At 35.9% G+C, this 17,885-nt stretch overlaps 2 long non-coding RNA genes across 2 annotated transcripts in view; one reads left to right on the forward strand and one right to left on the reverse strand.

Annotated features, from left to right (window-relative positions):
- LOC132376966 (uncharacterized) overlaps positions 1-17,885 on the forward strand; it is a 398,251-nt gene that overhangs the window by 370,494 nt on the left and 9,872 nt on the right. The gene's annotated exons all lie outside the window — the stretch shown is intronic.
- LOC132376967 (uncharacterized) overlaps positions 6,989-17,885 on the reverse strand; it is a 180,897-nt gene continuing 170,000 nt past the window's right edge. The window contains exon 3 of the long non-coding RNA XR_009506486.1: positions 6,989-7,382. This is a non-coding gene — a long non-coding RNA (uncharacterized LOC132376967). The remainder of the gene's footprint in view (positions 7,383-17,885) is intronic.

Here is a 17,885-nt window from a genome sequence, read left to right on the forward strand (position 1 = left end):
AATATTTTCTCCCATTCTGAGGGTTGTCTTTTCGTCTTGTTTATGGTTTCCTTTGCTGTGCAAAAGCTTTTAAGTTTCAATACGTCCCATTTGTTTGTTTTTGTTTTTATTTCCATTACTCTAGGAGGTGGATCAAAAAAGATCTTGCTGTGATTTATGTCAAAGAGTGTTCTTCCTATGTTTTCCTCTAAGAGTTTTATAGTGTCTGGTCTTACATTTAGGTCTCTAATCCATTTTGAGTTTATTTTTGTGTATGGTGTTAGGGAGTGTTCTCATTTCATTCTTTTACATGTAGTTGTCCAGTTTACTGCACACCACTTATTGAAGAGACTGTCTTTTCTCCGTTGTATATCCTTGCCTCCTTTGTCATAGATTAGTTGAGTATAGGTGCATGGGTTTATCTCTGGGCTTTCCATCTTGTTCCATTGATCTATGTTTCTGTTTCTGTGCCAGTACCATACTGCCTTGATTACTGTAGCTTTGTAGTATAGTCTGAAGTCTGGGAGCCTGATTCCTCCAGCTCTGTTTTTCTTTCTCAAGATTGCTTTGGCTTTTCGGGGTCTCTTGTGTTTCCATACAAATTGTGAAATTTTTTGTTCTAGTTCTGTGAAAAATGCCAGTGGTAGTTTGATAGGGATTGCATTGCATCTGTAGATTGCTTTGGGTAGTATAGTCATTTTCACAATGTTGATTCTTCCAATCCAAGAACATGGTATATCTCTCCAAGTATTTGTATCATCTTTCATTTCTTTCATCAGTATCTTATAATTTTCTGCATACAGGTCTTTTGTCTCCTTAGGTAGGTTTATTCCTAGGTATTTTATTCTTTTTGTTGCAGTGGTAAATGGGAGTGTTTCCTTAATTTCTCTTTCAGATTTTTCATTATTAGTGTATAGGAATGCAAGAAATTTCTGTGCATTAATTTTGTATCCTGCAACATTACCAAATTCATTGATTAGCTCTAGTAGTTTTCTGGTGGCATCTTTAGGATTCTCTATGTATAGCACCATGTCATCTGCAGTGAAAGTTTTACTTCTTCTTTTCCAATTTGTATTCCTTTTATTTCTTTTTCTTTTCTGATTGCCGTGGCTAGGACTTCCAAAACTATGTTGAATAATAGTGGTGAGAGTGGACATCCTTCTCTTGTTCCTGATCTTAGAGGAAATGCTTTCAATTTTTCACCATTGAGAATGATGTTTGCTGTGCGTTTGTCGTATATTGCCTTTATTATGTTGCGGTAGATTCCCTCTATACCCACTTGCCAGAGAGTTTTTATCATAAATGGGTGTTGAATTTTGTCAAAAGCTTTTTCTGCATCTATTGAGATGATTCTATGGTTTTTATTATTCAATTTGTTAATATGGTGTATCACATTGATTGATTTGCGTGTATTGAAGAATTCTTGCATCACTGGGATAAATCCCACTTGATCATGGTGTATGATCCTTTTAATGTCTCATTGGATTCTACTTGCTAGTATTTTGTTGAGGATTTTTGCATCTATATTCATCAGTGTTATTGGTCTGTAATTTTCTTTTTTTGTAGTATCTTTGTCTGGTTTTGGTATCAGGGTGATGGTGGCCTCATAGAATGAGTTTGGGAGTGTTCCTTCCTCCACAATTTTTTGGAAGAGTTTGAGAAGGATGGCTGTTAACTCGTCTCTAAATGTTTGATAGAATTCACCTGTGAAGCCATCTGGTCCTGGACTTTTGTTTGTTGGAAGATTTTTGATCACAGTTTCAATTTCATTACTTGTGATTGGTCTGTTCATATTTTCTATTCCTGGTTCACTCTTGGAAGGTTATACCTTTATAAGAATTTGTTCATTTCTTCTAGGTTGTCCATTTTATTGGCATATAGTTGCTTATAGTGGTCTCTTAGGATGCTTTGTATTTCTGTGGTGTCTGTTGTAACTTCTCCTTTTTCATTTCTAAATTTATTGATTTGAGTCCTCTCCCTCTTTTTCTTGATGCGTCTGGCTAATGGTTTATCAATTTTGTTTATCTTCTCAAAGAACCAGCTTTTAGTTTTATTGATCTTTGCTACTGTTTTCTTTGTTTCTATTTCATTTATTTCTGCTCTGATCTTTATGATTTCTTTCCTTCAGCTAACTTTGGGTTTTGTTTGTTCTTCTTTCTCTAATTCCTATAGGTGTAAGGTTAGATTGTTTGAGATTTTTCTTGTTTCTTGAGCTAGGCTTGTATAGCTATAAGCTTCCCTCTTAGAACTGCTTTTGCTGCATCCCATTGGTTTTGGATCATCGTGTTTTCATTGTCACATGTCTCTAGGTAATTTTTGATTTCCTCTTTGATTTCTTCAGTGATCTCTTGGTTATTTAGTAACGTATTGTTTAACCTCCATGTGTTTCTGTTTTTTACTTTTTTTTCCCTGTAATTCATTTCTAATCTCATAGCATTATGATCACAAAAGATGCTTGATATGATTTCAATTTTCTTAAAGTTACTGAGGCTTGATTTGTGACCCAAGATGTGATCTATACTGGAGAATTTTCCATGCCCATTTGAGAAGAAAGTGTAATCTGCTGTTTTTGGATGCAATGTCCTATAAATATCAATTAAATCTATCTGGTTTATTGTGTTATTTAAAGCTTCTGTTTCCTTATCTATTTTCATTTTGGATGATCTGTCCATTGGTGTCAGTGAGGTGTTAAAGTCCCCCACTATTATTGTGTTACTGTCGATTTCCTATTTTAGAGCTGTTAGCAGTTGCCTTATGTATCGTGGTGCTCCTATGTTGGGTGCATATATAATTGTTATATCTTCTTGGATTGATCCCTTGATCATTATGTAGTGTCCTTCCTTGTCTCTTGTACCATCTTTATTTTAAAGTCTGTTTTATCTGATATGAGTATTGCTACTCCAGCTTTCTTTTGATTTCCATTTGCATGGAATATCTTTTTCCATCCCCTCACTTTCAGTCTGTATGTGTCCCTAGGTCTGAAGTGGGCCTCTTGTAGACAGCATATATATGGGTCTTGCTTTTGTATCCATTCTGCAAGCCTGTGTCTTTTGGTTGGAGCATTTAATCCATTCATGTTTAAGGTAATTATCGATATGTGTGTTCCTATGATCATTTTCTTAATTGTTTTGATTTTGTTTTTGTAGGTCCTTTTCTTCTCTTGTGTTTCCCACTTAGAGAAGTTCCTTTAGCATTTGTTGTAGAGCTGGTTTGGTGGTGCTGAATTCTCTTAGCTTTTGCTTGTCTGTAAAGCTTTTGGTTTCTCCATCGAATCTGAATGAGATCCTTGCCAGGTAGAGTAATCTTGGTTGTAGGTTCTTCCCTTCATCACTTTAAGTATGTCATGCCACTCCCTTCTGTCTTGTAGATTTTCTGCTGAGAAATCAGCTGTTAACCTTATGGGAGTTCCCTTGTATGTTATTTGTCGTTTTTCCTTCGCTGCTTTCAATAACTTTTCTTTGTCTTTAATTTTTGCCAATTTGAATACTATGTGTCTCGGCGTGTTTCTCCTTGGGTTTATCCTGTTTGGGACTCTCTGCACTTCCTGGACTTGGGTGGCTATTTCCTTTCCCATGTTAGGGAAGTTTTCGACTATAATCTCTTCAAATATTTTCTCTGGTCCTTTCTCTCTCTCTTCTCCTTCTGGGACCCCTATAATGCGAATGTTGTTGCGTTTAATGTTGTCCCAGAGGTCTCTTAGGCTGTCTTCATTTGTTTTCATTTTTTTTTCTTTATTGTGTTCTGCAGCAGTGAATTCCACCATTCTGTCTTCCAGGTCACTTATCCATTCTTCTGCCTCAGTTATTCTGCTATTGATTCCTTCTAGTGTAGTTTTCATTTCAGTTATTGTATTGTTCATATCTATTTGTTTGTTCTTTAATTCTTCTAGGCCTTTGTTAAATATTTCTTGCATGTTCTCGATCTTTGCCTCCATTCTTTTTCTGAGGTCCTGGATCATCTTCACTGTCATTATTCTGAATTCTTTTTGTGGAAGGTTGCCTATCTCCACTTCATTTAGTTGTTTTTCTGGGGTTTAATCTTGTTCCTTCATCTGGTACATAGCCCTCTGCCTTTTCATCTTGTCTATCTTTCTGTGAATGTGGTTTTGTTCCACAGGCTGCAGGATTGTAATTCTTCTTGCTTCTGCTGTCTACCCTCTGGTGGATGTGGCTATCTGAGAGGCTTGTGCAGGTTTCCTGTTGGGAGGGACTGGTGGTGGGTAGAGTAGACTGTTGCTCTTGTGGGCAGAGCTCAGTAAAACTTTAATCTGGTTGACTGCTGATGGGTGGGGCTGTGTTCCCTCCCTGTTGGTTGTTTGTCCCGAGGCAACCCAACACTGGAGCCTACCTGGGCTCTTTGGTGAGGCTAATGGTGGACCCTGGGAGGGTTCACGCCAAGGAGTACTTCCCGGAACTTTTGCTGCCAGTGTCCTTGTCCCCACAGTGAGCCACAGCCACCCCCGCCTCTGCAGGAGACCCTCCAACACTAGCAGGTAGGTCTGGTTCAGTCTCCCCTGGGGTCACTGCTCCTTCCCCTGGGTCCCGATGCATACACTACCTTGTATGTGCCCTCCAAGAGTGGAGTCTCTGTTTTCCCCAGTCCTGTCGAAGTTCTGCAATCAAATCCCACTAGCCTTCAAAGTCTGATTCTCTAGGAATTCCTCCTCCTGTTGCCAGACCCCCAGGTTGGGAAGCCTGACGTGGGGCTCAGAACCTTCACCCCAGTGGGTGGACTTCTGTGGTATAAGTGTTCTCCAGTCTGTGAGTCACCCACCCAGCAGTTATGGGATTTGATTTTACTGTGATTGCACCCCTTGTACCATCTCATTGTGGCTTCTCCTTTGTCTTTGGATGTGGGGTATCTTTTTTGGTGAGTTCCAGTGTCCTCCTGTCAATGATTGTCCAGCAGCTAGTTGTGATTCTGGTGTTCTCGCAAGAGGGAGTGAGAGCACGTACTTCTACTCTGCCATCTTGGTTCAGGGCTCTCGGTGATGATTTTTAAAGTATAAATTTCTTATCTGAACTTCGGACCGTATAATCAAATAATATATTTATTTGGATATTCCAAGATATTACAAAATTAATATGTCTAAAAACAAAGTTACCATCTTTCCCCTACATATAGTCCTTCTGTCTTTCCCAAATAAGTGGACAGTACTACCATCCATGCAGTTTTTGAGAAGTTTGGTGGCATTATTTCCTCCTTTGTCTCACTCTCTCAGCATTCATCTTTTCATTGTGTTCTACTGTTTTTATCTCCCACCCCTACTGCCATTCCACTAATGTAGGCCATAATCATCTCATCTTTCTGCAACAGCTGGGTTTCCCTGTCTCCAGTCTTGTCTCCTTCAGTTATCTCTGGTGGGAAATTCATATAAAGATATACTTCACTATGTGGTGGGGAACATAATTTTTTTTAAAAATTAATTCACTCATTCATTCAATTATCAAATATGTTTTAAGTACCTCTTGTAGATGTACTTAAACTGTGCCAAGCACTGGGGTTGTAGTGCAGTCAGAGTTTCTACCCTCATCTACTTCATGGATGCAAGTGTCATCTCACCAAAGAGTTCTTCCCTGGCCACCCTGTCTAGAATAGAATTCCACTTCTGTGCACTTCTTTCTCCACTTTCTCGACGTATCATGCATTGATTTTTTTTTTTTCCCATTTGTTTACTATCTTTCCCTTCTAAAATATAGACACCATGAGTGCTGGAAACTTAAGTCTATTTTGTCCATTTCTATATCCCAAGGCCCAAACAGATCAGTACCTAGCACACAATAGACTCTTCATAAATATGTTTGAATAAAGTAATAAATCCTGGTTTGGGGGAAATAAAGAAGAGTCAAATTTTTTTAAAAACCCTAATCGTTATAGAATTCAGGCAAGCATATGCCCCATAAGAGAATAACTAAAGAAGTGGCCTACTTTTAGAGGTGGCTGGACAGAACCTCTTCTAAGCTGGCACTTGAACCATGAAAAAGACCCAGCAACATGAATATCATGGAACAGAACATTCTAAGAAGGTGAAGCAACTTGTACAAAATTCCTCAAGTGGAAAATGGAAAGTGTTTTCCATGCTCAAGCAATAAAACAAGGTCACTGCTGCTAGAATGTGGAGCCTGATATGAGATGAGGCTGGTCATGGGAAGGAATTTGGGTTTTATTGTAGTCATTGAGAAAGCTAGTGACAATAATATTTTTTGAGTGTATATATCTAATGTGTAATTAAGTATTTGTTAAAGATCTGCCTTTCTTCCAAAAGCTTCATAAGGGCAAAGAGCACATTTCATTTATTCCGGGTGCTCATGTCTTAAGTAATACCTGGTATATGGGTAGTGTTTATTAAATAGATTGATTGTGTGAAGGCCTGGAATCAACCTCATTAACCACAAATTTTTCATTGCCGATCTTAATAAACACTTCAGTAGGATTTGAATATATAATCTCAACAAATGTTAGGTTGACTCCATAAGTATCATTCTCTAAGAGCTTATCAAAGGGTCTTTACATAATTGAAGACCTGTTATCTAGAAGTAATAAGCTTTTCCTTTTTGTTTGCTTGCTTCCCCCTCCTGCCCAACAAAAAATCAGGATTAATAGGTAGAAATTTGCTCTTGGTGATTTACGAGTTCCCCGAGTTTCCTTTCATTGGGATTGTTCAAGCCAAATCAACTAACAATTTAACAGCTATTCAAAAGAAAGGAATCTTATAATGGAAGGGTTTGCACTAATAGAGAGCACCAACATTCTCTACAAATATAAGATCTAAGTCTTTCATGGCTATTATCATAAATGCCTTTCTAATAACTCAATGAATAAATTGTAGTAGGTCACTTAGATAAAAATAAATTTTATCTTGCTTCAGTAGCTCCTGACTTAGTGTTTGACCTTGAAAACATACATTTTTGGCCTCTGGTTGCACTTCTGTTGTATTTGCAGGCAATGGAAATACCAGTAAACATTTCTTTTTTTAAAATAAATTTATTTATTTATTTTTGGCTGCTTTGGTTCTTCATTGCTGTGCGAGGCTTCCTCTATTTGCAGTGAGCAGGGGCTACTTTCGTTGCAGTGCGCGGGCTTCTCATTGTGGTGGCTTCTCTTGTTGCAGAGCACAGGCCCTAGGGCACACAGGCTTTGGTAGTTGTGGCACGCGGGCTCAGTAGTTGTGGCTCACAGGCTCTAGAGTGCAGGCTCAGTAGTTGTGGTGCACGGGCTTAGCTGCTCCGCGGCATGTGGGATCTTCCCGGACCAGGCCTTGAACCCATGTCCCCTGCATTGGCAGGTGGATTCTTAACCACTGTGCCACCAGGGAAGCTCCTGACAGTTCTTTCTTAAACAGAGCTATAAATCAAAATTCACGTGGTGATGAGCTTCTCATTTTCTGAAGTTTTTTAGAAAGTCTGCAAAAATTATAATAGAAATAAGTGTTAAGTAGCCAGATTATACTCATATTCTGTGTGCAAACCCCAAGATTTACCAGAATCACAATGTTTGTCATATATATGATTGTCGAATAATTTTTTGTCCTCCTCCGTGATAGGGGAGCTTAAAGTAATTCTGTACTGATGACTTCATTGTTAGCTTTTTAAAATCTTCTTTACTGCTGCTCTTCTTTTTTCTTATTCTATGTAAATGTTAATTTTCTAACTACATGTGAAAATAAACATGACATTAATCACAGACTAATGAACAATTGAACTATAAAAAAAAACCTTACTGAATGAAAATATACTCAGTAGCTTGAACATACCCAAATTTCCGTATAAAGTAGGCTTATTTAAGTATCACCGCAAAGATGTGCTCTACAAGCTAAAAATGTCCTTAAGGTTGCTGTAGTTTACTTTATTTCCTTGATTTGAGACACATTAATGCCTATGTGAAATATGCCAAAGCTCAATAGAAATGAATCTGAAGAGTATTTAAATACAACAATTAATTTATGTTGTTATTTATTGGCCAATTATAATAGAAATTATAGTGTTTAGCAGAGGACAGTCAGGTTTCCAAGAGCTATAATTTTGCCTGCAGTGGATAGGAGACAGATAAAATCAATGTCCACAGCAATAGCATCCACTGTGTTTCCCCCACCTTCTTCTAAATATATCTGATTTTATAAACAAGAAGTGTGCTAAACTACACTTTCTCAATTTTTTCATTGGTGTTCAGTGATTTGAGTAATTTTTAATCTTCCTCCTCACTGCTTTTTTTCCTTTCTCCTTATCTGAGACTATTATATAATAAGCTGAGTTTCTTGAAAGGTTTAGATTTTGTTTCAATCATTTTCATAATGAATTTACAATATACATTGCACTTTTTACTTTGAGGAGCTATATGGTGGCAATATATATTTACATGGGTTCTTAATCATCACAAGTCAAACTGCATAAACTTTAAATGCAATACTGCGTTATACTGAGAAAAAGTGATATAACAATGACCTCTTTTTTTATTGAAGTATAGCTGTTGATTTATAATTTTACATTAGTTTCGGCCGTACAGCCTAGTGATTTGGCATTTTTACAGGTTATACTCCGTTAAAAGTTATTACAAGATAATGGCTATAATTCCTTGTGCTATACAAAATATCCTTGTTGCTTATCTATTTTATACACAGTAGTTTGAATCTCTTAGTCTCATACCCCTAACTTGCCCCGCCTTCTCTCTCCAATATGGTAACCACTAATTTGTTTTCTTTACGTATGAGTCTGTTTCTGTTTTGCTATATACATTCATTTGTATTATTTTTTTAGACTCTACATATAAGTGATATCATACAGTACTTATCTTTCTCTATCTGACTTATTTCACTAAGCATAGTATTCTCTAGGTCCATCAACCTTGCTGAAAATGGCAGAATTTCATTCTTTTGATGGCTGAGTAATATTCCATTGTGTATAATATATATATCCATTCCAACGGAATATATATATTACATTGTGATATATATATCACGTCTTCTTTATCCATTCGTCTGTTGATCGACACTTTGATTGCTTCCATATCTTGGCTATTGTAAATAGTGCTGCTATGAACATAGGAGTGCATGTATCTTTTCAGAATAGTGTTTTCATTTCTTTCCAGATGTATACTGAGTAGTAGAATTGCTGGATCATATGGTAGTTCTGTTTTTAGTTTTTTGAGGAACCTCCATACTGTTTCTCATAGTGGCTGGACCAATTTATATCCCCACCAACAGTGTACCAGTGTTCCGTTTTCTCCATATCCTTGCCAACATTTGTTATTTGTAGACTTTTTGATGAGAGCCATTCTGACAGGTGTGAGGTGATATCTCATTACTGTTTTGATTTGCATTTCTCTAATAATTAGGGATGTTGAGCATCTTTTCATGTGCCTGTTGACCATCTGTATGTCTTCTTTGGAAAAATGTCTGTTCAGGTTGTCTGCCCATTTTTTGATTGGGTTTTTTTTTTAATATTGAGTTATATGCGCTGTTTATATATTTTGATTCTAATTCCTTGTTGGTCATATTATTTGCAAATATTTTATCCCATTCCATAGGTTGTCTTTTCATTTTGTCAATGGTTTCCTTTCTTTGTAAAAGCTTTTAAGCTTAATTGGGTCCCATTTGTTTATTTTTGCTTTTATTTCTTTTGCCTTAGGAGATAGTTCCAAAAAATATTGCTTCAATTTATGTCCAACAGCGTTCTGCCTATGTTCTCTTCTAGGAGTTTTTTGGTTTCAGGTCTTACATTTACATCTGTAATCCATTTTGAGTTTAGTTTTATATATGGTGTGAGGAAGTGTTCGAATCTCATTCTTTTACATGTAGCTGTCCAGTTTTCCCAGCACCACTTATTGAAGAGGCTGTCCTTTCTCCATTGTATATTCTTGCCTCCTTTGTCATAGATTAGTTAGTCATAGGTGCATGGAACAATAACCTCTTGATTGTGTCTCAATCTGTAGGAATCCTAATCACTCTTTAATGTCCTCTGCGTATATTAACTCTTCTAAGAATTCTTCTGTGACTTTTCATAGCCAGGAATAACCTTTTCCTCTCCCTGTTCAATGTCCATAGTATTATGTTTAGATTTCTGTTATGGAGTTTACCACATTCTGTCTTTTAGTATAATTTTGAAACCAGCTAGCAAAAAGGGCTGGTTGTGTGTTTGTTTGGCAGTAATGATCATCGTAGTAAAATCTCTAAGATTCTGAAGATTTCAAAATAATTTGCTTAAAATATAAATGTCTTTATTTCATAGAGCTTTGGCACTTCCTAATTTATTTGTTAATATTTGGAGAAGTGAAATAAGGGGAAGTAGGACAGATTTAAAGGGGAAGTTTTCCTAGAGTGTATGGCATTTCTTCATGGGAGGGGCCGGGTGACAGAATGTGTATAAGTGCTTGGGGTAGGAAGATACCACCACCACCAGGGGGCCTCCTCAGAGCGATAGACCCCTAAATGGAAGTGAAAAGTGGGTAAAGACAGTGATATGGAGGACATTCTAATCACACTTTACAATTCAGCTCTGACTGGCCCTAAAAAAGAGGAGGCTTACCTGCTTTCTGTGCCTATAGAAGACCAGACCAAATAATAGGAAACAGGCTTATCTTACTTTAAGGCATGGCTATGTTGTTTGGACATAAGAAAAACTCTTCTCTGTATGAGTACACATCAAAGTGGGACAATGGGAGAAGTTTTGATTTTTTTAAGCTCAGATGTTTTTAAGAAAGAAATCGTAAACTCTTCCCTGGATTATTTAGTGTCTTTACAATTCCTTAACCTAGAGAGTAGCACTAGACAGCTTTTAAATTTCTTTTTCAGGGGTCTCATTTTACAAGGAAGAATAAAGTCGTAACCTTAAGAGAAGGAATTTTTTTTTGGATGTATATGAAGGCTATGTTTTTAGGAAATCACTGTCAAGTGCTGGCATTAATCATTTAGGCACTATGTGGGTCACAGACTTAAAGTGATATTAACTTCAATACTCATTTGCCCATAGGATGAATGACAGAAAAATGATACTAATGATAAAACAACCCATACACCTAGGCACACACATACTACTGGTCTACCAATCATTCCCCATGTTAGGCTAGTCTAGTGGAAAGGGAGATAGATACATGTTGTGTTGACTGTGGTAACATTAGTACAATGACCTGATGTCAATCTGATCACATTGATGGCATTATGTGATCGCATCCATGAACTGAGGCCTCTGTCATCCTGCAGTTTTCTTTTTCTCCCTTCCTTCTATCTTCCTCTGATCTCTCCCTTCTTTTCTTTAAACAAATGTTGAATAAATATTAGTGTCATGATCTAAAATGTGCATTAGAAATATATTGGAAATCATGTACAGTCCTTTTCTTTGGGGAGCAAACTATCAAGGTTACAACAATCCATGGCAACTTTCTCTAAGTAGTCTAATCCAGAATTGGGCCCTTAGTAATTAAAGAGCTACAAGTTTTTGAGTGCTTTCTGTGCACCAAGGTCTTTACATATCAGTTATTTCTGAACAGTACTATGAAATATAACTTATCATCCTTGTGTTGAGAGGAGAAAATTTAAATTAGGGAGGTTAAGTAACATACCCAATATTTCATAGTTTAGAGTCTGTTAAACCTAGGCTTTAGACTCTGCTCAGCTTGCCCTCAAAGAATATGCCTTTAATATAATACTGCCTATTAGATGTTGTTTCGTTATCTCAGATTTTGTTTTCATAATAGTATTAAAGATCAACCAGAATTCACCATGTCCATATTTAATTGGGAGTTTGGGTGTATGTTTAGAGAGAGAGAAAAATGGAGACGGGAAAGGAATGGTTACTGCCGAGTTCTTTCATATTTATTTTCTCATTTGATCATGACCACAGTCCTGCTTCTACTAGGAACTTTGTCTTATTCACTTCTAGTAACCCCATTATTTAGAATGCAACGCATATTTGTTGAAAGGGTAAATTAAGGAGAAAGGTATCTATGAAGATAAGTATCATTATTTTCATTTTGCAGCTGAGAAAAATGAGGTTTAGAGAAGTTAAAAATTTGCCTAATCATGCTGCTAATAAGTGGCAGAACAGGAATTTTGACTCAGAGCTCTTAGAGTCTAACATTTTGCTGATTAATCATTATATAATAGCGCTTTTTCCCGAAGCACCATTGCTTTAGAGACTTCAGATTGACACTGATTTTACAACAAACGAAAAATAAAGTGACATTTTAAATGCTTTCCCCCATATCAGTCTAAGCAGTGCTACTCAAAGTGCCTGATGGAACTGATTGTTTCCCAGTTCTCACTGAGATAAGGAGTTTTGGCCAGATGGAAATTATCTGCATCACCAAGTACTCTGTTTTGTACAGCTGACATTTTTCCATAACTAGACTTTCTTTATTAAGGAATCATCGTGTTGATTCATCTTCTGGTACAAGCTCCTTATCTCATTGCTGTGGACCAGGGACAAGGGTTCAAAGGCAGGCACAGATCCTGGCTCATATTTTGAGCTGTGTTGAATCATAGGACCCATCCTCAACCCACTGAACCAGAATCTGGAGGTAATCTGCATGTGCATAAAATTTTGAAAGGTACTTCTACAGAGGACATTTTCAAGTGCACTTTTACATAAACATCAGGCAAAGGCTACCAAAAGATTTTTGGATCTTTTTTGACATCCCACATTTGGATATAATCTTTGAAGATGTCCAATAAATGATTACACATGAATGATGTTTTAAAATATAAAAGAATTTCATATACACAAATTATTTTGCTTCTCAAAATGATCCTGTGTTATCAGGTCTATCATACATATGAGGTAATTTAGGCTTAGGAGATTAAGAACTTGCCCTGAACCATACGCTAGAAATTGTGCAGTCAGAACTTATTCTCAGCTTTCCAGGGCCCATCTTTCCAATTAATTCCTTTGTGACTTTCTTCTCTTCTCTTCCATTATGAATAAGAGAGATTCACCATAGTAGACCTCCAGTATGAGTATGTTTAGGAGGAAATAATAGATTTCACTTCACATGTCCTGTGAAATATTTATACAATTTTTATTGCCATACTTTGAATTATACACAATTGTATATTACTCAATTTGTGAGGCAATCAGTAGAAGTGCTATAATTCTCCAAACTTCAAAGTCTAACCTTCACTCAGGGGACAGAAAAAAATATGAGCTCAATTATGTTGCAAATGAACATCTTGCAACATATAAACAGCCCAAAGCACATTACATCAGAATGCTCTAATAGAAAATAATTAAAACAAGGAATAAACTGTCACAAGTATCAAAATGTACCCAAGAGCCAATTAAAAGGATGTAAATGAGATGCCCCTGAGAGAAATGTGCTGACTTGGGCATTTGCAGGTCATTTTCCTGGATGGTGAAGTCTATAAAGAAGGTAAAATTTGAATGAGAAATTGGTTTAGGATTCACAGTATTGAAGGCCATTTGCTGACATCTGTTCCCATGTCTCAGTTTTTTAAAAATATTTTATGTCATCTGTTTCTCATTCTGTGTATGAAATGAAAACAAACACCAGTATGTCAAAGGATGTCACTTATTATCTAGTAATGCAGTTCTGCATATGAAAGGCAGTTGTGAGGACGTTAAATGGGCACTTTCTCATTCTTGTCATTCATCACAAATGTTCACAGTGAAATCAGAGAGCATGTGGGAAAGAATAAAAAGCCCAAACTGTCATAGATGTTCCCCAAATAAGAAAATCCTAACATTATGCTGTGGCAGTTATACATATTTTTGAGAGCACCATTGACAGACTGAATCTTACAGATGCATCTGAGTACACATTTGATTGAGTTAGAGCTGCCATTCCCCACTAACTAGAAACACTGTGGAATTAGGACACAACCGCCACAGAAATGCAATGAACACCAGTGACATCACCCAGTGAATGAATTATCAGAATTACTCTATGCAAACTGATAGTCATGCATTGTGGTTACTCTTTGTCACAGGTGATCCAAAGCATAAAGCCAGGCTCAGATAGGTTTTTGTGTGGTTGGTGGCAGTGTTGGATGGGTTAGATTGCGTTCCCTGAGTATTACTCCTGTTGTCACTGAAGTCCTGGGAGAAGTTGCAGTGTTGAAAAATAGAGTGGTATGCAAAAACTTGCATCTTCCATGTTTGGTATACTGATAATGACGGCAGGAAGTAAGTGTTTCAGATGAGAGACATCTTATATGTATGTGGTGATGATTGGCAGCCCTAATAGCCAAAATAATAGAAAATACTATTGATATTTATTTTGTTCCATGAAATGTGTAAGAAGATTTACTTAAATTATTATTAATATCACATACAAAGCCTTTAAAGTAGGTATTATTTTAGAGATAAGGATGAAATACTGTTTGTAGTATCCACCTATAAATAGAAGAACTAAGATTTGAGCTGCTGGGAGAGTAGTTGATCTCAAGGTCCAGGTAACTTCTTAATTACTTTATTTTTCTCTCTCTTCTACATGAAGACATGCTACTGGCAAAGTAATGAACATATATGAGTCACTTTTCTAGATTTCTTTGTTCAATGGTCTTTGACTTTCCCAAGTGGATTTGGGACTTGCTAGCCAAAGTTAAGGTACAGATTGTAGGCATAGAAGGGAGCAAAGTAAATAAACTCATGCAGGGACTGAACTGAAAACCTTTGCATGGTTCTTGCTCAGCTCCTCCCTGTGCTTCCCGTTTAGCACTTTTCAAAGGCTGGAACCCTGGATGACTGCTCCTTTTTCTCCCATTCAGCCTTCTCACTGGAACTATTGTTGGACTCTCAAGTCAGTTAATCTGGTCAATTCTTTTCCCACCAACTATAAAAATAAAATAGTGACATCGATTTCCTTTGAGGGTAATTAGGAGAAGTGAATTTGAAATTAAGAACAAATTGTATTCCCTACAAGAACGACTTCTGAGCAAAAACAGAATAGAGCAATTTCCTTACATTTTATGAAGGAAGAACATCGATATGCTGTGAATAATTAACACTTGTTCTGCCTCGGAGTTTTGTTCGGTGGCTTACAGACATAGTATTCACATAACCGGAATCCCCAGGTAGAACTATATTTCTTAATCCTTTTTATCAGACAGGATGGATCCTGTAAAATTGATACAGGTAATCTTTTTTTGTTCAGGTATGTCATCATCTGGTAAATATGCTGTAAAGACTTCTATCCAGTCTGTCTGCCATTCAATATGCAATTAGTTGCCTTATACACCAACCATATCTATATAATTTGATATTCTAAGAACAGTTTATATTTATTGTTACTATGTTTACGTTATTGTCATTAACTAGTTTTCTCTCTCAAATATATATATTCAATATATATTAGAATATATAGATGATATAGATAGAGAGAGAATATATAGAATATATATGTATTACTTCTTATAAAAGAAAATACTGACTGAAAAAACTCAGCCTACTATAGAAGTATTTTACATACTGGCAGAGTGTGTGAAAGGAAAAAAAGGCCAATTTGATATCCATCAATTTCAGTAAAAATCTCCAATTTGATATCCATCAATTTCAGTAAAAATCTATCAGGTCCAAATACCAAATAGTAACAGTAATAAAAATTGAGCTAGTGTGGAAGTAATTCACAAGTAATTTTTCCTGATACAAACATGATTTCAAAGAACTATCTCATACTTATAATCCCAAATTACTCTGAGCTACTTTATTTTGGGCAACTAAGCCAATTAGAAACTTGCAATAGAACATTCATATGTATATATTTCTAAAAAATTCTTTTTATTGAGGTAACATTGGCTTATATAACATTATGCTTCATGTGTACAACATTATATTTCTACTTCTGTATGCACTACAGCGTGCTTAGTACCAAAAATCTAGTTTCCATCTGACACCATGTGCCCTTTACCCATTTTGCCTTTCCCCCCTCCCCTCTGCCCATTCCCCTCTTGCAAGCATTACTCTATTCTCAGTATCTAGTGTTTGTTTGGTTTGGTTGTGTATTTATTTTGTTTGTTTGTTTTTATATTTCACAAATGAGTGAAATCAGATGGTATTTGTCTTTCTTTGTTGGACTTATTTTACTTAGAATAATACCCTCAAGATCCATCCATGTAGTCGCAAATAGCATGGAATACTATTCAGTCATAAGAAAGATTCAGATGCATCTTGAAAAAGACTCCAAGATACAGGGTCTTACTATGAAGTGTAGTAGCCAAACTACAGTTTTTTTGAAAAACAAAAACTCCTATTTTAAATATCAATCATATTTTGTTTAGTCTTTTTATACTACGTAAAATGTTCATTTAGGATACAGAAAATATTCTGAATCTGTTAAGACTTTATAGCAGAATCACCGCATAGATTTCCTGAGTTTCGTTGTAAATTATTAATTAAACAAAACTAAGGATGGGAACTAGAAGGTTCTATGCTAGTTACAACAGATAAATGGTTTCCTTCTTACCATAACTGTGACAAATAGAGATCATTGCACATAAAACATTGATCAAGATAGAATATATGCTGGACAGCAAAATAAATCTCAAGAAATTTCAAAGGGTCAGAATCATAAAGATTATATTCTCCAACCATTAGCAGAATTAAGTTAGACTAAATAAAAATGAGATGCCTAGAAAATCATCAAATATCTGGAAATTAGACAACATACTTCTAAATAATCCCTGGGTCAAAAAGAAATTACAAGGGGATTTAGAAAATATTTTAATCTGAATTATAATCAAAGTAAGACATACCAAATTTTGTGGATGCAGTTAAAACGGTGCTTAGAGGAAAATATATACCTTTAAATGCATATATTAGGAATGATTTTTATACTTCAGTGACATAAGTTTCTGCCTTAAGAAATAAAAAAGAAGAGCATATTAAAGCCAAGTAAGTAGATAAAAGAAATAACACAAATTAGAAGTCAATGATAGAGAAAATGGAAAAGAAAAAGAAAGTCAACAAAGTCAAAAAAATTTTTTTAAAAAGATTATTAAAATTGACAAACTTCTAGCCAGATTGATCAAGAAAAGAGAAAAAACTGAATTGCCAACACCAGTAAAATGTCATTTGTATATTAATGTATATCATTAAATTGCATTCACTGATAAGGAGGCATAGATAACTGTCAGTGGGGAGTCTACTTGGTGCAACATTTCTCAAAGTTTGGCAGCACAGATCAAGTGCCTTAAAATTGTTCATACCCTTTGAATCAGAAATGCAACTTTTAGGATTGTATACTACGGAAAACATGAGATATGGGGTCGAAGATTAATGTGTGAAGTTGGTCATTACTTCATCATTTACATTGGGCAAAACGATACCTACCTAATATTACCATGATAACTTAATAGTTAAACTGTGGTGCATCTACGGGATGAAATATCATGTGGCCATTACAAACCATATTTTCAATATTTATCAAATGACAGAATGTTCACTTTATATGGTTTAATTTAAACCTTGATTATAAAACTATGTATGTAGTATTATTCAGCTTTGTTATAGAGAAAAGTGGTATGTGTATCCCCTAGAAGTTATACTATTTTTTCTTTTGTTTTGTCATAGGTAAAATATAAATATAATTTAGAGAGGGTATGCATTTTCTGCACTGAAGGAATAGAAGTTCTCATACAGTGAGGGAAAGAGAAAGTGTGAATTTAGGAGATATACATACCCACTGTTAAGGTACAGAGGAGGACTTTGGATAATTAAAAGATGGAATGACAGGAGAGGGGCCTTACGAAGTAAAAGCTAGGTGGTGTCACAATATGGAAATTAAGTGAACAAAGAAAGTTGTGACTATTTGACCAACTCAATTTTATTCTCAAATCAATTCTTTTACCTTCCGTATTATTTCCTAGGGCTGGCATAACAAATTATCACAAACTGGTAGCTTAAAACAACCGACATTTAGTCTCTCACAGTTCAGAAGGTCCAAAGTCCAAAATGAAGGTG

This window comes from Balaenoptera ricei, chromosome 13, assembly GCF_028023285.1.
Source record: "Balaenoptera ricei isolate mBalRic1 chromosome 13, mBalRic1.hap2, whole genome shotgun sequence".
NCBI classification, from domain to species: domain Eukaryota; kingdom Metazoa; phylum Chordata; class Mammalia; order Artiodactyla; family Balaenopteridae; genus Balaenoptera; species Balaenoptera ricei.